The sequence below is a fragment of the Ctenopharyngodon idella genome, unplaced genomic scaffold, assembly GCF_019924925.1.
Source record: "Ctenopharyngodon idella isolate HZGC_01 unplaced genomic scaffold, HZGC01 HZGC01CH26, whole genome shotgun sequence".
Taxonomy (NCBI): Eukaryota; Metazoa; Chordata; class Actinopteri; order Cypriniformes; family Xenocyprididae; genus Ctenopharyngodon; species Ctenopharyngodon idella.
Window position 1 is genome coordinate 84,519 of NW_026138717.1, and position 21,053 is coordinate 105,571.

At 38.1% G+C, this 21,053-nt stretch overlaps 2 long non-coding RNA genes across 2 annotated transcripts in view; one reads left to right on the top strand and one right to left on the bottom strand.

Moving 5' to 3' along the window:
- LOC127507971 (uncharacterized) overlaps positions 1–21,053 on the top strand; it is a 123,323-nt gene that overhangs the window by 31,304 nt on the left and 70,966 nt on the right. The window lies entirely within an intron of this gene.
- LOC127507972 (uncharacterized) overlaps positions 1–21,053 on the bottom strand; it is a 118,412-nt gene that overhangs the window by 25,161 nt on the left and 72,198 nt on the right. The window lies entirely within an intron of this gene.

Here is a 21,053-nt window from a genome sequence, read left to right on the forward strand (position 1 = left end):
ACCGACACCACTTTTTCTAATATTTTCGATATAAATGGAAGATTTGAAATGGGTCTGTAATTTGCCAATACATTTGGATCTAATTGTGGTTTCTTAATGAGAGGCTTAATAACTGCTAACTTGAACGGTCTTGGAACATGACCTAGAGATAAAGACGAGTTAATAATATTGAGAAGAGGCTCTTCTGCTACAGGTAACAGTTCTTTCAGTAGTTTAGTGGGTATTGGATCTAATAAACATGTTGTTGGTTTAGACGCTGTGATAAGTTTATTTAGCTCTTCCTGTCCTATAGTTGTAAAGCACTGCAACTGTTCTTGAGGGACGATAATTGAGGCTGAATCATAAAACTCTGTCAAGGGTTGTACATTTACAACTGTATTTCTGATGCTTTCGATTTTTTCAGTAAAGAAATTCATAAAGTCATCGCTACTAAACTGTAATGAAATGTTTTGTTCTGGTGATGTCTGTTTATTTGTTAATCTAGCCACTGTACTAAACAAGAACCTTGGATTGTTTTGGTTATTTTCTATGAGTTTGCGGAGATGCTCGGCCCTGGCTGCTTTTAGAGTCTTTCTATAACGGGACGAGCTGTCTTTCCACGCGATTCTGAAGACCTCTAAACGAGTTTGTCTCCATTTGTGTTCTAGATTATGAGTTTCTCTTTTGATAGCGTGAGTAATACTGTTGTACCATGGTACAGTATTTTTCTCTCTAACCTTTTTTAATCTCATCGGTGCAACAGTATCTAATGTACTAGTGAAAGTGGTGCACATACTGCTAGTCATTTTCTCGAGATCATTTGTGTGTTTGGGTACAGTGAGCAGGTGAGACAGATCAGGCAGTTTATTTGTGAATTTATCTGTAGTTGTCGGAAGAATTGTTCTACCTAGTCGATATCGTGGCGCAATTTGACAAATATCCGCAGTATGCAGTACGCATGTTACAAGGTAATGATCAGTGATATCATCACTTTGTGGTATAATTTCTATATCGGTAGGACTGATTCCATGTGATATAATTAAATCTAGTGTATGATTAAGACGGTGAGTGGGTCCAGTGACGTTCTGTTTGACCCCAAACGAGTTTAGTAAATCTGTAAACGCAGCCCCTAACGCATCATTTGTATTATCTACATGAATGTTAAAATCTCCAACAATCAGCGCTTTATCAACGTTGACCAATAGGTCTGAGAGAAAGTCTGCAAACTCTTTTAGGAAATCAACATAAGGCCCTGGAGGTCTATAAACGGTAGCCAAAGCAAGAGATAGTAGCGACTTTTTACTTATATCTGAGAGTGTAACGTTTAGCACGAGAACTTCAAATGAATTAAACATGTAGTTTGTTTTCTGGGTAACGTTAAGAATCTCTCTATAGATAGTTGCAACACCACCGCCACGGCCAACCGGACGGGACTTGTTTTTATAACAGTAGCCAGGTGGACAGGACTCATTAAGACCGAAATAATCATTTGGTTTAAGCCATGTTTCAGTAAGGCAAATTACATCAAGACTATTATCTGTGATCATTTCATTTATAATAACCGCCTTAGGTGTCAGCGATCTAATGTTTAGTAGCCCTAGCTTTAGAAATTGTTTTTGTTCGGTAATTTTGCGAATTTCTGGTTTGATCACGATCAGATTTTTTCTAGATCCTTTATTTTTATAGTTGAACCTCACTATTCGGGGAATAGACACAGTTTCTATAGACTGTACTACACTCACATTTCTACCAATTAAGTGGGCAGAACACAGACTGTGATTTGAGGTTTGACTTACTAGTCATACGGTGCGAAGCGTCTTGGAGATGTTCTCCGACAGAAGATCAGCTCCGATTTTGCTGGGGTGCAGGCCATCAGCACGGAAGAGCCTAGGTCGCTCCCAGAAAAGATTCCAATTATTTATAAAGAGCAGCTTCTGTTCAGTACACCAAGACATTAACCATTCATTTAAAACAAATAATCTACTGAACCTTTCATGTCCACGTCGGTACGTCGGAAGTGGTCCGGACACGATGATCCTCGTCACGGGCGATGTGGCTCGTACCGTCTCGATCAGGCTCCTGAAGTCCTGCTTCAGCACCTCCGTCTGCCGCAGCCTGGTGTCGTTCACCCCCACGTGCAGAACAACAGCTCCGATGCTCTCAGCGCCGTGACGGACGATGGAGTCTCCGATGACCACGGCGTCTCGTTCTGCCTCGCGAAGAGGGGAGAAGCGGTTCCTCGTCGAGACCTCGAAGACCGGGGGCAGCGGAGGGGGAGAGGTCCTGGTCCGAGGCCTGGCTCGCGCCTTCCGTTGCTGAAGAACCCAAGGTCCCTGGTGTGACAGCGCCGGAGTGAACGAGGGCTGGGATGAACGCGTTCTGGGTTCTCGGGCCCTGTGCAGAGAAGTACACGGCGCAGAGGAAGCAGGAATGTTAATATCGCGCTGCAAACTTACCGAGGATTGGTGAGCGTCAGCACGGGATGTTTCCAGCGCTGTTCGCCGCTCCTGTAGCTCGGCCTGTTTCTCCAGAAGGGTCCGGATCTGTCGTTCCACGGCCTCCAGCTCCAACTGCACCGCATGCAGCTCGAACGTGTCCTCACCTGCACTCAAAGATAGAGATACATTCGGTACGCCCGCCATTAGTATAGATGAACAATAATATTGTGAGTGAGAAGAGTACAAACGCTAGTGTGACCACGCCGCTATTGCTAACGGGCTAAAGCTAGTAGCGAATGTTCGAGAAGTCGGATAAAACTAGCGATATCAAGGCAATCCGAGTGTTTTTTATATAAAATAGTGTCGGGGATGTGTTCCCCCGCCGTAAAAGAGAGAATGGTAGGTTATAAATTTGATTTTAAGAAAAAAACAAGCAATTAGGAATCAACTCGACGGAGCTCTAACTCAAACAGCGCGGCAGCAACAAACAAGAAGTGACCTAAGCATATGGATATAAAACCACAAGATGATGGTAAAGCAATCAAAGCATATGTTATCAGGATTGGCCTGACAAACCAAAGTGGATTCTACAAGATGCTGATTCAAGTACCTGAAATAAGGACAAAGAAAATTATTTACCTAACTGCTCCCCAAAGGTAGCCCTCTACTACGCAAAGTATCTGGGTTGAATGGACTCTTATTTTGACGGGTGTTCTAGTCTACAGACTGACAAGGAGAGCGCCAAGCGGCAACCTCCCTCAGTTTCTAATGAAGCCAATACTGACTTAAACTGCAATTCATCGACTGGCCGCTAGGGGCAGGCTGCAAAAGAGAGCAGAATCTCATTGAGCCCCATGTTAAAATGGCAAACTTTACAGCAGAAAAAAACATGTTTACAGCCTGGATCAAATTGTGGTTTTGGTCTATACTGCTAAATTTGCCCTTCATGACAACTCTGAGGGGGGTGAATTTTTTTTATAAATCATCCGTTTTAAATTATATTAAGCCTTAAAGTTCTGCATAATTAAGGGCGTGGTCACTTGAGTGATAGGTAGATTGCGCTGCTGTCTGTGAGCCATCGTTCCAGCCGCTGAATTTGGCATCTCAGCTGTATTTGTGTTTTTTTCTGGATTATTTTATACAATTATAAAATAATATGACTTGCTGCATTAATGGTCGAGACTCGAGACAGATGTGTGTCTGTGTAGATGTGCTCGCATGCGGAAGATAAACAGAACACACGTTGTTGGATCGTGGCATCGGCTAAAAGTTTTGTTCCTGAGATTTACTGCAATGACAATGGCGGGAGGATATGACAGCACTGCTTGGATATTATAAATAAAACTGCTGCATTTTGAAAAATTATACTTTAGACGTCATTTGTTTGTGAGATATATACGATCATATACAGTTTTACAACATAAACGCTGCTCAGGTTGCATAATTTCTTGAAGAACGATGATAGAGAGCAGATCATTCAGAAGAAATGTGATGCAAACAATGGATAATATATCAATATTTCATGGATTTAACGCTTTTGTGGACAAAAAGTACAGTTTTTGTTTTGCAATGGACACTTATGGAAATTTTACCCAATTAAGTGCCACGGATTGGATTGATCTCATGATCGCTATTTCATTATAAAGGTATGGAGTCCCATTTGATTTTTCGTGTTGTTATTTGCACACCCGACACAAATAAATTACTGGTGTTGGAGCATCTGTATCTTAAAAAAGACACTGTAGATTGACAGTAAATCTTTAGAACTTTCTATAACTTGTTATCTTTATTAATATTTTAGATAAATCCTTTGCCTGATAACATGATCGTGTCGAGCTAGGCCGGCGTGGTTTCAGTAACCAGTCACCTTGGTTCCAACCACGTCCCGCCTCTTTGCCCATTTTCAGTTATCCGGGAGTGACGTGCGGTGACGCGCTGCTAAGATGGCCGCGGCCTCATTTTTGCTTCAAAAATGCTCTTCAGAAATCTACGGGTGACGTCACGGACATTACGTCCATATTTTTTTTACAGTCTATGGAGAGCGCACAGTAAAGTTTTGGTCATCATTTGGATGGGATTCGCTACACTTATGAAAGTTACAGAAGTTATTCAGTCAAGAATAGGGTGATCTTTTGTTATTTGATTAACTTTAAAGCACAGACAGCAGCGCTAGGATTAGCAACAGTCATTATACAGCTCAGCGCCTTCACGCAGTTCATTAATAAACCATCGGTTCGTTATATCAGCCTTTTTCCTCCTACAGCCGATGGCTGTAAATTGAGCAAAAATCACCTGATAAATATCAGCGGCCGATACATCGGTGCATCCCTACTGGAAAGGGTTCAAATATGCAAAAGATGCTGGAAAACTGAAGAATCTGCAGGAGCTGGAGGATTTTTCTGAAGAACAGAGCTCAGTTTAACTGCTCAGAATAAACAAGAGACTCATGAACAACCATCACACAACAAACAAACAGTCGTAGATCATCAGGTAACCACACACAGTGTTAAGAATCAATGGTTCACATACTTATGAATGGGGTTATTTTAATAAATTCAGCAATTTTTTTGTCTTATGGATTATATGTAAACATCTTTTATGTAAAATATCTTACTCAGGACAGTACTAAATAAAAATAACATGCATTTTGAATGATCTCTCTTATGTTGTTAAAATTATTCATTTTCACAGATTCTTATATATAATTTCTCGGGAGGATCAAGTTATCAGTGCAAGTGGAAGCCGGTATATAAAGCCCTCTCTCACCTCCATCCTGTGACAAGTTTCCAAGCATCCCTCCTTCACCCCAGAAAGCTGAACTTGTACGGTTGAAAAACCGAGGTTTAGGCCGTCTGAAGACTTCCTCCAGTTTAGGTGGCTCAGGTGATCCAAAATACCAATAAAGATCCAGAGGAGTGAAATATTGGCTCCTGACTGCCTGCTGTAACTGCATACCTGCACAAAACAACACATCACATGAGAATAATACAGTAGCATGCTGTAGATACTGCAAAATAAACATGACCTTTGTGTCGGGCTGAGAGTTAGAATGGTCAACATGAAAATACTCAACACAGTTTAAATTATTGTTTGGGTTAGGATTGTTAGGACTGTTTTGATGACAGACTTGTGAACAATCTGAAATTCCCAGCAGAAACTAGTGCAATATCTACCATTACTGTGTAATAAATGAACTTTGACCATGGCCTGTCTGAACAGCCGGAGTGACTGCGGTTACGCCCACCGAGCAGCAAAAAACAGCATCGGTTTTCAGCGTGAAAAACACCTCTAAAATGGGAAAGAGATGTGCAACTGACTGTACAAATAGTTTTGACAAGAAACCTGAGGTTTATTTTTACAGGCTGCTGAAAGAGAAGCAAATGGATCTCTGCAATTCACAGAAACAACTGGAATTTTGGGGTAAAATCATACCATATATATATTGTAATTGTTACATATTGTACTGACAACTCAATTAAATATTTACCATCTTATATTCTGCATTTTACAGTTTTTGTTAGTGTTTATTAAAATCATCCAAGTTTTAGGGCTGGACGATAAATATAACTGATAAGGGATCACCCAGACTTAGACCTGCCTATATTGTGTTTATATGAAGCGTTCACAGGAAAATTTGCTTAACGTTTGGGAACGTCAAAATCAGCCACATATAAAATGTCATTAAACACAAATCACGATCACATGCCAACATCCATGGATCACACTTGTTCTTTGGTAAGGAACACTATCAAGCCCATCGGCCTTTAACTTAAACTGATGATCGTTTGTTTTGCTCATTTTCCCCATTAAGAGCGTCCGAGGAGGGCATGTTCTGGCTGGATACCCTCTATATTCTGATTGGCTGGAAGGTGCACATTAAAACTGTTTAATGTAGTTCCAGCTCTGCTATTAGTAGACAGACGCTGCTCAGACGCAGGCAGTTCACACATGCATCTCTCTCTCTATAATGCTATAATTCATTCACTCAAATAAATGTTTCCCCACTACTATATTTCTGTGTCTGATTGAAAGCAAACAGGATGCTCGATCTCACAAGCTGTAACTGATGAAAAACACCATCATTTTTACCCTTCCGGTCAAATGTTGCACTGCAAACATCAATAACAGCTTTAACTTGTCAACACTGGCAAATGACCATGGTATAAGCGGGATAATCCACAGCTAGCTGTGCTTTAAATGATCTGAATGCACTCGGCTTCACGTCAGGCGGTTCTTCGTCTCCACGTCGTGCATTAAATGATTTTAGAAATTCTGGTTTGACTTAATTCTTCTGGATTTTATTATTTAATACATATATACTATCAAAAATGGTGCTAATGAAATTAATGCATAAAACGTTAGCAATTTAATTATTGTTTTGAAATGTAATCAAACAAATATTTAACAGCTTTTTCATCCTTTTATGTTTTGGCAAAGTGCTGCACAACAGAGATTTACTACATTAAAACATGGACAAAAAAAAAAAAAAATCCTTAATGTTGTTTTAATAAATTTTATTAGGCTATTATTATTATTATTATTATTATTATTATTATTATTATTATTATTTTGAGAAGTACATCAATTTCTTCGAGTTAAAAACCGGACTTTTATTTTGACAGGCTGTAGTGAAGTGCTTTGAGTTTCAGAGTGTGTTTGACAATCTTTTCTCAAATAAAATGATGAAATGCTCATTAAGTGTTTTCTCAGAGCAGCCTTGGATATGATCATGTGTTCATGTCCTCCGATAGTGAGACGACAAACACTGAAAACAATATGAGCGTCGCGCGTACTTGAGTATGTAGTACACGAAACAGCGCCGCTCTAGTGGGCCTTGGAGCGCCATCTGGTGGGCCGTGTTGCATTTCAATTCACTAAGTTGAAATTCGATTCAATATCAGTTATTTTGGATATGCTGTATATCAGGTACAGTACATGGCAAATTTTCTCAAGAAAAAAAATCTCTCAACTAATACTGTAAAATATACATGGGAATCAGTTGGTACTACATTAATATTGAAGGTTAAAATAAACTGATTTGCATACGAACTTAAATCACACTTAAGGAAATTTTTGTAATAATAAAGTTATAATAGGCCTACTAACTTTAAAATTATTTCTACTCCAATTCGTTTTTTGAAATATAAAAATTTAAATGGTGGCTGTCAACTTGACAGATTTATTCAAACATGCATAATATGGGCTATTGAAGAACACTATAAAAAATATAATTAATATGGTGTATATATTTAGCTAAATGCTCCTCAGAGTTCATTTTTCTAGCTTAACGAGTTTATGGTCACTGTTTGTTCTGAGGTAAATGTGACGTTACGTGACATTGTTTACAAGCTGTTTTATTAACGTCTTTCCGCGGTTGAAACACTGATTACACGAATACACGAGACATGATACGGATTTCGTTAAGTTGTACTGTATCTTTTAACATACCTTCAGAAGTTCATTCATGTTTATTTCGCGCTGTAACTGGTATTAAAGCGGAGGAGAGGATCAGTTCACGCGCGCTTCACGCTGCCGCTTCTCTTGACCTGATGAGGCGCTACAGCGGTCACGACACATTAAAGAGCACCGAAACGGTATTTAGGTTTGTTTATTTCGTAGTAAAATGGGCAGAATTTGAAATATGAGACTTTGTTTCATGTCAAAAGCAACAAAACAACAAATCTTATTTTGATTTATTGGATGGTTAGGTATCCTCGCGCTGTTTTAAGTGGGTATACGGAAATCCTTAACCTTTCCTAGTGGTATACGGCGTATACCTGCGTATCACGTAGACTACACCACTGGCAAGATCTTAATTTTTTACTTAAGAAGAAAATGAAGGGTGTTTCTTTGATTGAAAGGGGGTAATTGCTGAAGACTCGCTGAATGAAAAACACCTCAAAGCCCGTCACCGCCTGTAGATTAGGCTACCGCAGATATCATAATGAGCGCGCAGACTATTTTCGTTGTGGTTGTTTGACGGGAGCTAATCACTCTGTCATGTTTTAATGAACCGTTAAAATCGTTATTTAAAAAAAACCTGTCTCAAGATGCAACGTTCTTTCCCATTCATTTGTTCTCTTTTTTGCGCTCTCTCTAGAGTGAATGCGTCCTGTATCTGTGTGTGCTGCCTCGCTGGTTCTAGCTTACGGAGCCCCGCACATGACATGCAGGAAAAAAATAGTAGCTAAATCATGCTCGTGATTTACTAATTCTTTCCCTGGATTTGCTAAACTGTGCACACTGTTTATAAATCGAGGAAACGAATTAGTAAATCGTGCTAACGTCTTGGGTCGTTCTCCGTACAAGCTTGAGTAATGCTGCGTTCACGCCATAAATACCGGAATCTTGAGATGATAACACGTGACATTATATTCGGAGCTGTTCACGTCCTTGGACTGGGAATAATGTGTTTCCATGGCACCACTATCAACGCCTCTGAATCTACAGCGGTCAGGTGGTACATCTGGGAGCTTTCAGAAAACTCTCAGCTTACAAGCTGTAATTACGAGCTCTACGAGGACGTGAACGCTTTTTACAAGCCAGAATCTCGTAACTACAGGAATTACGAGGCCGCGTGAACGCACTTTTAGCGCATCATATACAGGTACGCGCAGATGATCAATAGTGTAATTTCAGACTTTAGAGTGCTCGTCCACATTCAGGGTACAAATAATATGTATTATATTTAGCTAGTGTTATGTCGTATGCTATTTGAAACGACCCAATAAATTCATTGAGCATCTATTTAAGACAGGTTGGAGGTTATCCTAACTTTAAGAAGTTATTTACTATGATTTTTAAGAACATTCTTTTCGGGAATATGAATACTTCTTAAATTTGATCTTTTGAGAATACAAAATATTCTTTTTTTTTCTTAAGTTTGAAAATAAGAGGAAATTAGCAGTTAAGAAGAATTTTATTCTTAAGAATGTTTCGTAAATCCGGCCCCAGATCTACAGAGAACATTTGGAGCATCAAACGAAAAATACATCAAAGACGACCACAAACTCTTCTGCAGCTGGAAACCGATCCACAAGTTTCCTACGCCCCATGAGGCCTTGCGTCAAAAGTGGGAGTGTCTTCCGGTTCGAAGTAAACAAGCTGGACGTGACACTCATTCATTCAACAGTTGACAGTCATTCAAGATTTAGCGACCCAAACTAGCGAACGTTTGGCCTTTAAAGATTCCAGCATCAATATCTGAACAATGTTTTACAATAAAAAATGTTACAGTAACAGTAATTTATTAATTTATGTCAGGAGTGCACATCAATCATGCCGAATCTAACTGATATTTATATTCACATAAAAAGAGAACACATACTTGATCAGTTGAACCTGCTTCCATTTATTTACCATCACAAGATGCACAAAACAACTCCATTAAGGCTTTTAAATCCAAAGACTTACACATTTAGAAATATATTGATAAAATATCATATGTTTACATCACTTTTCTGAGCATTTCTATTAATTTTCCTCGAAATTATGCGATGATTGCGATCAGAGGGAGCTCATGAGAAGAAAACAGGAGTTATGAGTTGTACGAGTTAACCGGAGTGTGAATCTGTGAAAGATATGCGTATGCATCCGGTATCAACAAAGGCACAAGAAAGAGACAGATAAAACATTAAGCCAAATAAATACACGATTATAATCATATAAGAATTGTCTACGTTCCTCAAGCAGTCTCTGGTATTTTCCATAAACGCGTGTATTTATTATCGCAATGGTTAACATAAGTAGCCTTTAGCATCGCATATATGACAGTGGAAACGCGACTGGCTCTGGCACGCGTGACACCAGTAGGAGTAAAACATCACATCGTAAGGCTTTGGTGCATCAGTGACAGGTGAAGAACAGACAGCGGCTTGTTCATGTGTTTCAGGACGCTCTTGTAGTCATGCTGCAGCACTTTTGTGGAAGGTCAGTAACGTAAAGGACAATTAAGGGCGCGAAAACTGTTTGTTGTATTGTGATATTATTTACTAATAAATGTACTAGATTGAAATGTTGTCCCTGAGTGCTGTAACGACATCTCTCATTAAGGTTTGCAACTTTACAAAGTAAACAATGATCCAAAAAACACTTTTTAGCACACAAAATACCATTGGTATGCTACTTCCACCGCCTCACCGGAAGTTGTACCCACGTTCTTTTTTACAGTAGCGCCCCGCGGAAACAGGTGGATATCAGGCAAGAATGGGACCAAATTCCATCATCAAAACTCCAGAAACTCATAACCTCGATGCCCAGACGTCTTCACACTGTTTTGAAAAGAAGAGGCGATGCTCCACCATGGTAAACATGCCCCCGTCCCAACTATTTTGAGACCTGTAGCAGGCATCAAATTTGAAATGAGCTCATTTTGTGCATAAAGTTTCTCAGTTTAAACATTTGTTATGTTATCTATGTTCTATTGTGAATAAAATATTGGCTCATGTGATTTGAAAGTCTTTTAGTTTTCATTTTATTCAAATTTAAAAACGTCCCAACATTTCTAGAATTCAGGTTGTATCAACAAACTTGAAAAAACTACTATAAACAGTTCAGTTAGTGAGAACACACATTTCAGAGAAGAGTTCGTGTGTTTGCTGACGTCTGACTGTCACTGACACTTGAAAAGCAGTTTCACTTCCTTTATTTCACATAAAGTGAACAATTTCAGAGCTGCTGTTCAACACGACAGTTCAGAAGAGAAGAAAGAAAAGTCTTCAAATATTGTGTGAGGTGAGTGCTTCATCTTTCTTTTGTTGTTTTCATCTATTTTCAAAAACAGATGAAAAAAAGAGTCCATAAATATATACAATATTTTCACTTTTGAATGCAGATCTGTGAAATGTGAGATGGGAAAAGTTGTGCTGAATAATAATGATTTATAATTAACTGACACATAATCTGTGCTTTCACACATGTGCTGAAAACTACGGAGCCCCGCACATGACATGCAGGAAAAAAATAGTAGGCTAAATCGTGCGCACGATTTATAAATCGAGGGAACAACTATGTAAAGCGTGCGTCATGTGCGGGGCTCCATAAAAAACATATGATGATTTATTAACAAAATTCGGGAGGAGCAAGTTCAGATAATTAACCCAATTAGCACAGATGGAGAGCATTCAGTTAATCAACTCAACCAATGTCAAGAGGTATAAATTCAGCAGACGTACCTCTGTTCATCTGAGAGTTTATCAGCATCCCTCCTCCACCCCATCTCCTCACTTCTAGCTCTATCTGCTTTTACCACACCGGGGGCAGTACTCTGGGTTCAGGCCAAAATTCTGAGCTCGGAGCCCTCTCCCCGGACAGCACGCCAAATACACATAACTTTACTCTATTTAATTATATGGATATGTGAACTTGTGAACTGAAGCTTAGAGACGTTTATCTGAAGTAAACTAACCCTGAAACATCTTCTCTGAGAAACAAACCTGCTTTCTGGAAGGCCTGTGAGTGTATGAATATACAGTCAAACCAAAAATTATTCAGACACTAGATATATTTTTTGATATATTTTTACTAGTGTGTGCAGGACACTATAGCTCATTTATGTAAGTGAGGATAGCAAAATAGAGCAAACTATGACATATTATATCCAAAAATTCTTCATACAGTGGACTACCAGGAAAATTGATAAAAAATCTGGGACCAAAAATTATTCCGACACTTTGACCTGACCATGTTTTGCTTAAGTGTTATCTGACATAATTAAGATTATTTTTTTCTGACACAGTTTAACTCTGAGATCTTGTCATATTTTATTACCCCTTTTTTAAATAAACTGTATTAATGAATGAAATGTTCAAAGTGTCTGAATAAATTTTGGTTTGACTGTATATATGGTTTATGAGGACACAGCTGTGTACAATGACATGTGTATTACAACATAAACATGTTTTATGAGAACACTTCCTGTGTCCTCACAAACCAAATGACTTAAAAAACATACTAAACAATGTTTTATTAAAAGTAAAAATGCAGACAGTTTCCTGTGATGGGTAGGTTTAGGGGTAGTGTAGGGGAGAGAATGAACAGTTTGTACAGTATAAAAACCATTACGCCAATGGAGAGTCCTCACTGAGATACCAAAACAAACCTGTGTGTGTTTGTGTGTGTGTGTGAGTGTGTGTGGGTGTGTGTGTGTGGGTGTGTGTGTGTGGGTGTGAGTGTGTGTGTGTGTGTGTGTGTGTGTGGGTGTGAGTGTGTGTGTGTGTGTGTGTTTGTGTGTGTGGGGTGTGTGTGTGTGGGTGTGAGTGTGGGTGTGTGTGTGTGTGTGTGTGGGTGTGAGTGTGTGTGTGTGTGTGTGTGTGTGTGTGTGTGTGTGTGTGTTTGTGTGTGTGGGGTGTGTGTGTGTGGGTGTGAGTGTGGGTGTGTGTGTGTGTGTGTGTGGGTGTGAGTGTGTGTGTGTGTGTGTTTTAAAAAAACAGTGACAGAAAGAGCAGCACATTGACTCTGTCTGGTTTGAGGCTGTGTAACGCCCTTCCGGCTGATAACAGATCTGTGTTCTCCATTGAGATGAGTAAATCTCACTTAAAAACATCCTTATTTTCTATGGCTTTTAATTGTTGGTGTTTTTGGGGCTGTGTTTTGTTTTATGTTTATGTTTGTGATGTATATATTTGATGTTTTATGGTGTTTTTACTGACTGTAGAGTCTATAGTGTAGTGGTAAAGCACTCTGTAAATAAACTAGACTCGACACTCGAGGCTTGAGGCAGGACCAGTGACTATATTACCTGCTGAACCTGGTAAAGTTAACCTGGAGCTGTTTCCAGCAGGCCGGAGATCCTCTTCTCCATCAGCTCTGCTGGAATCAAGTCTCTGTTCACATGAGGAAGATCTTCTGGAGACTCAGAGGAGATCTTCAAATAGCTGAAAGTGTCTTTGCTTTCACAATCTAAGTGCTGTTTTCTCTTGCAGCTTCTTCTGTCTCTGTCATCGCTGGTGTTTCGATGGCTGGGATGTTGTCTGGACTGATGTAGTTTGTCAAACAGCTTCACAGTGATAAAAACAGGATCAGTCATGGAAACAGCTGTGGAGACGGTTCAGATTCTGCTGTAAAGCGGCTCTGAAAGACAGTAGTGTCGTTATTCAGCTCAATCAGTTCAGTGTTGATTCAGATGAACTATGAATTATATTTCATTTATCATCACAATTTCTTCTCCTCTCGATTTATTAAGCATAATCGTGTGTGATGCTGGTTATTTATCCTGAAAACGTTTCATTTTAATTTGGATTTGGTGTTATCTTGCATTGATATCAAGCCTCCACAATCTTTCATGGTTTGTGTTGTCAGATTTCATATATTGTGTCTGATCTGTGAGTTGATGATTGTGTGTCTGTGTGGATCTGTTGTGTGCGTGAGATTTTCACTTCATAGTTTCAAACCAAATGTAAAAAGAATAGATGAAGAGCTGAATGAAGATCAAATTCACATCAGTACAGCAGGTGGCGCTGACACCCAGTTTACTCCCAGACTGGACTGTTGAAGTGACAGCTTTAACACTGAGATAATGAGCATTTATTTTTAAATCAAACCCAGATGGGATGATGAACACAAGTAAAGTCATCTACACTTTTTACTATCTTTAGGACATGTTTCTCAATACACCTTTTCAAATCTCTTTACACAGCTCTCCTCATCAGCTTTCAGATAACTTCATGTTCAAAATGCACAAGTGCTAAACTAACAAACACTTCTACAGTTTTAATCAGTTCATTCTTTCTGTAGTCACATTTTCAAAACTCTAAACACTATTAGCACAACGTCCGTCTGTTGTGACCACACCATTAACACAATAACTAGGAAGAGATGATCGGTTTACGTGTCGCTTGAACTGAGGCGCTACAGCGATCTGTCACGACACATTAAACAAATATTTAAAATATACTGTTGCTTCTACATTAGTTTGGACAGTAACTGTGACAGTATTACAATATAAAAATATTAAACACTCCAACATTAATCCCAATCAATTAGATCAAATGCTTGTTCTGACGTACTAGAGCACGTACACACATGAGCACTCTCCAAAAACAGTGCTTTAAATCTCTTGACAAACTAAAATATATAAATGACATTTGTATATATTCTAAATAAAAGATATACATTGTACTGAATGTCATCTTGCTTATTTTGCTCAAGATAATGATTTATTAAGTCCACATGTCATAAAAACAAGAAACCACACAAGTTTGCGATGCAGTTTGCAAATGTTCGTTTGAACTATGGTTTCAGGAAACACCAAATCGTTGAACTATGTTAGTAACGACGGAACTTGCGATGTTAGTTGGCTAATGATGCTTTTGGGAAACGCACCCCTGAGCGGTTCTGTGTTAAAACTAGTGCTGTCAATTGATTAAAAAAATTTACTTGATTAATCAAATTTTTTTTCTGTGATTAATCGTGATTTATCGCAATTAAAAACATTTATACGTTTATAATATATTTTATAATGTAATAATTTCACAGTTAATCTCCAAATTAAAACAACATAAAGAAACAACATGAAGACAGTATATTTAAATACTTGTTTAATGGCATCTTTTTATGAATGAAGGCCAGTATCACTGATACTGGCAACATTACAGTGTAATTGAAAGCTATATAATTTTTTTATATTTATTAGGCTTCAAAAATATAACAACTTTTAATTTAAGTGAACTTGGAACAATCCTCACATAAACCCATAATAAATGTCATATTTACCTGTGCCTTTCCTACCGTCTAACAGATAGGACAAATACAGAAATTGAATAAAGTTATCAAACAGTCTGCACTGCATAATTTATAGCCTAAATTAAATATAGATAATCATTATTAAAGCTACAAAAGTTCTTTAGTCAACAGCAGTGAGTAATTTTCTAATAATGTATACTTCCCATAATTGAGGTAGAAGTTCATATGAATTTAGCTGTAAATGTTTAACACAGAGAAAGATCTCCAGAGGTTATATAAAACACACATGATACATAAGATATATCTAAGGCAAATTAATACAGCTTATTGGCAGCAATTTTGAGACCGTTGTTTGTTAAGATCTTGAGTGAATTCATTGAAGTTTCTGCTGGTTTAAGAGAAGATGTCTCTGGATTGTGCAGCTGGATAGGAGATGTCCTGGAGGAGGTCACTGTTTAGGTCTGTGTTGATTTGGGCCTTGAGACCGTCTCCTGGTATGACCGGGGATTTATGCATTAATGTCACAAAGGCGTTACTTAGCCATTTGATCTTAAAGTTTGTGGAACAAAAGAGGGTCTTCTTTATTGATCAGCTCTGTCACTACAAACCCTAGTTCGAGGTTAAGAGGCATGGGCTCCTTCAGCAGTAGAGGTTTGGTGGAGGATCTCTGTGATCTGTGGTGTTGTGTTCATTTGATGGGCTTCGTTCATGGATCATCCTTTCTTCGGTTGTTTTCATGTGTGTGTGTCATCTTCTGATGTGTCAGTGGTCACTTCTGAGACTTTAATGCTGTGCTGAAGTCATTCTGATGATTTTATTGAATCCTCCTCATGTCATGATCAAACAGATGATCAAGTGTGTCTTTGTAAGTGAATCACAGAAGGCCGAACATTCTGATACTACTGTCACATGCTGTGAAATCACTGTTTTCTCTGTTTTACTGTTCATTAGTGAGTGATTGATGCTTTTTCTAACAGTATTTCTTATGATGCGCTCTTTGAGAGAGAAACAACAGACTGATGACGTCTGCAGACAGTTTTGATGTAATACTGCCTCCTTCTGTCTGTATGCTGAACTCCATGTGAAAGAGCAGCATTTCTCCTCCATTATCAGTGTAACATCATCAGTGACACAGTGGTAGTGCACTAGATCAGGACACACAGGTTCTGCAGGTTTGAGTCCCCTCGTTCACCCTCCTGTCAATTAAAAACTGAAAACAACAACATACAGAAGTGTGCAAAACTCATGTGTGGAGAATACAAAAATACAGTATCACAGTTTAGAGTGTTTGTGTGTTCATTAAGTGTTGTAATGTAGTGTTAATGTAGTGTTAATGTAGCTGCAATCAGCAATTATCAGGATTCAAGCACAAATCAATAATTTAGTTCATATGTTTTTCATTTATATTATAAAACAACAACTGTTCTCTCTTTAGCAGTATATGTTTCATCTAACATTCAACAGCATTTTCATGTTTGTAACCATTATATCACTTAGATATCTATAGCTTATATCTATAAATCATATAACAGAATAGCTAATAGTTATTTAATAGTGAGAATTGGACCCTGATCTAAAGTGTGGCCCATTAATCTCATAACATTATTTCTGCAGTTGTAACTGCGGAGAAAATGCTTTCATTGCACATCTGAGCTTCATTAAAAACACTGTAAATACATATAAATGTGCTTCAGATGCTGCTTCTGTTTCTTCTGCAGTACAAACATGGATTTTGTTGATACTAATTTAATTTGATTGATAACAAATCAACGTGTTCTTATTGCATTTATTGAATACATTTAATAATTTACAGGAAAAGGTTAGAACATGCAGACCTAAACCAGACTGATTTTTTTTTTTTCATTTAAAAATGTCAAAAGTTGAATAAGAACCACATTCTCCATTATTTTAGCCAAAAAAGGCAATTTTGAGATCGGTTTATAATTATTTAACACTGACAGGTCCAGACTTGGTTTTTTATTTTTGCACCAGAGCGTGCCTGAAATAGGTCAGGACCAAATAAAATTCAAGTAAAGTATTTACAGAGCTTTACCCATAGGAAAGAAAAATCAAAAGTGAGATCTCTTTAACATCTCAAATGTTTCTCCTAGACGTAAATGAGGTTACCTCAACATCAAATGGAGACTTTTGCTTGAGTCTCCTGCTTCTCACACTTGTCTCCTGAGACAAAATCTCAACACTCTCACAATGGTCTCCTGTAAAGATTCAGAAGAGATCTCAGTAACATCACACACTGAGCTCATATTTTTCTCCTAAACTAAAGACTACGAAGTTCCCACATTTGTCTCCTCTAAAATTTAGAAGAGATTTCAACAATCACACATTGTGCTCAGACTTTTCTCCTCAGCTAGAGACACTGGATCTCGTACACTTGTCTGAAGTTTCAAAAGAGATCTCAATAACTGTCACGTTTCTGCCCACTGCCGCTTCCTTCCACTCCCCACCGGAGGTCTCCGTTTCACCATTAAGACTTTTTCATTGCACACACGCAGTCACTTCACTCTGGACTACATTTCCCACAATCCCTCAGCTAGGCACTGATCACACTCACACCTGTTTCCCATCAGGTTCCCTTTATAAGCTGCACTTCTTCACACACACTTTGCTGAGTATTGTTTAGCCCTTTGTTTGCATTCTCTCTGTTCCTTGTCCTGCCTAGCCTTGTCTGTGTTTTGACCCTGGACTGATTCCTTGTTTATGATCGTTTGCTGCCTGCCTTGACCATAGCCTGTGTATTGGACTACTCTTTTGCCTTGCCTTCCTGTTTCTGTTTGCTGGTGTTTGAACTACTGCCTGTATGACTACGCTCTTGTGAATAAAGCCTGCACGTGGATCTCCAACTCCGTTGTCCTGCTCCCATACATTACAATAACATCACACACTGTGCTCAGACTTTTCTCCTCAGCTAGAGACTTTGGTGTTCTCACATTTCTCCTCTACATTATAAAAAATGATCTCAACAACTTTGCAATGTGTATACCAAGTTAAATGTCTCAATGTGAACTCAAACATTTCTATCAGTATTATGTATTAATAATCAGATTAGTCAAGGATTGGGTCATAAGCCATTTAATGTGCCTTTCAGCAAAGAAAGTGCATGGATACCTTTCTTGTAGCAATTTTCCTGATAACGGCATCTGGTACATTACTATTTTAAGAAAGTACTACTTTCTTATTGTATGTACAATTAAGAGTAACGTTAACCTAATTTCTGCATAATTTCACTCTTAATATAGGCTTAAAGGCTGAAATTATGGACTTGTTTATTTTTTGGGTGCACAATTTGTAAAGTTGTTGAGATCTCATCTAAACTTTAAGAGGAGACACACGTGAGAGGTCCAGAGTCTCTAGCTGAGGAGAAAAGTCTGAGCACAGTGTGTGATGTTACTGAGATCTCTTCTAAAACTTTAAGAGGAGACTAGGGCTGTCACAATATTAGATTTTTCACACCACGGTTATTGTGGCCAAAAGAATTCACGAGATCGATATATCGCGATATCTATAGAATCCTTGGGGGGAAAATGTATCAGTCTAAAAAAACAATATTAACAATACTGCGTCTAAAATGTAACTCACATTGTTCATTTAACAATAAGTTAAATGAACATTGCATTTGTGCTGATTTGGGGAAAACGGCACTGTTGCTCGTGTGATATTGTAATACAGCTACTTCTTATATGATATAATGACAAAAACTCGCGGCAAAAATGCCCGTGTATCTTGAATTTTGAGGGCAAATAACTGCATGCATAGCTACATCACACAGTAAGACGAGTAAAGAAAACGCGGTATTTATTAAAAGAATCACCCTTTATTTAAATATATGAACAGAAAATCACTGTTAACAGGTTAATATAACATTTCCCATTCCATGACTAGTAAAATAATCGCAATTTACTCTCTGTAAAATGGCGTAATCCGCAGGGTGATGGTGGGTAAAAAGGTTGTTGGTGTTGCCACCCTTCGCACTGACTGTAGCTGTCTAAGGAGCCGAAAAACTCCCATACTGTCGAGCTTACTTGACTTTTTTCGGTGTGGACAGAGCCTCTCACTCTCCCGCTTGGACAACATGGTTCTTGTTCTTCTTCTATAGCTGCGCGCGCTGCGTCTTCTTGTTTGACAGGTGTCAGCGTTAAGGTGCAATACTGCCACCTGAGAGCTCAACCAGGTACTGGCGCTGGAGTATTTACATGTCATGATATCATAAGCAGCCTATTCATTTTAAATATTGTGGTTATCGCCAGTACCAGTATAATGTCACACCCTAAATTAACACATTATCGATATTTCATGCGATATTGCGACACCCCTAAAGGAGACACATGTGAGAGCTCCAAAGCCTCTAGCTGAGGAGAAAAGTCTGAGCACAGTGTGTGATGTTACTGAGATCTCTTCTAAAACTCGAAAAAAAAAAGACCATTGTGAGAGTGTTGAGATTTTGTCTCAGGAGACAAGTGTGAGAAGCAGGAGACTCAAGCAAAAGTCTCCATTTGATGTTAAAGTAAACTTATTTATGTCTAGCAGAAACATTTGAGATGTTAAAGGTTTTTTTCTCATTCATGCACACCATTTCAATCAAGCACAATACAAGCATTCTCATATCTGAAGTTTACTTTTGTTGCACAAGGAAAACATGACCTATATTTGCAAGCATGCAAAATGGGTTGTACAAGACAAACTTTACAATGTTAAATGAAGGAAAAAAGGTTATGTGTAACAATAGTTTCTGTAACAGGGACAGGTCGCTCTAAGCACCTGATGTTGGACCATTGATTAGGTTCGTTACAGGAGGGTAAGTGATCAAGGCACACAAGGACACAGACAATACCTGGAATTGACTCAATGTATTTTGTTTGTGCAAAAATAATAATGGAAGCAAATGTAACACAATTAAATAAAAATAAATAAAACCAAATGAAATAATTGTTCTTTTCAATCCCCTGTTGTTCTTTTTGATATCTTTGAGCTCCGTTCACTATTTAAATAGCTTTTCTCCTATTTGCTTCTAGTTATTCGATTTATGTTTCAGTTGTTTAGTTTCTATTTCGGTTTATAGATATTCAGTTTCACTAACTTTTAGTTTAATAAGAGCTTTTCTTATCTTTGGGTTTTAGTTTTTTGTTCAACGCTTTTATATTTCACTCATAGAAAAGATTAACCCAAATTGAAAATTAAAATGAGAAAAAGAAATGTACAACATCACAAAAGTTCAATTCGAAACAATCTGAAAACAATTCAAACTCTTCAAACAATATAACAGTCAATACCTTCTCAGTCTGTGTATAAATGAATGTTCCTTTGTCATCCAAAGTGGAAAAATATGTTAGTGTGTGCAAAAGTCTCTTGGTGTAGATGAAAGCTGTTTCAACAGCCAATAGTGCAAAGTAATCGATGAAGGAAAAGTCAGATCCTACCGATCAGAATATACACAATGAAATGGATTCCACCTGATCAGTAGAAAGCACTAATCCATGGATTCTCCGTCTGCGTTTCTCTCAAATCACAGTAGTTCGGTTGGGAGGCTCGCCATCTCGGTGTCTGAAGGGTTCGATCCAATAACACAAAAAAACCTGACCTGTTTATACAAACAGCATCTTAAGTTTCAAAAGCACTTACACACCATTTCCTTTAGAACAACACAATATACACTACACATTCATCAATTAACCATCAATCTATATGAAAATAGTATTCAAAAACCCTTTTCTCTCATATTCAACATATATAAAACATACCAGAATATGTCATCATGTGCAATATAGCATTTAAGTGCTTAAATGGAATATTATATCACATTTCACACTCCTTCAGAAACTATTACACACATAAAACACTTCAGAACTTCAATAAACAAATAACATTCAGTTTTCAGTAAATTGAACAATATTAGTTAGAAACTTTCATATGCTTTTACACCCGCACTGGATTTTACAG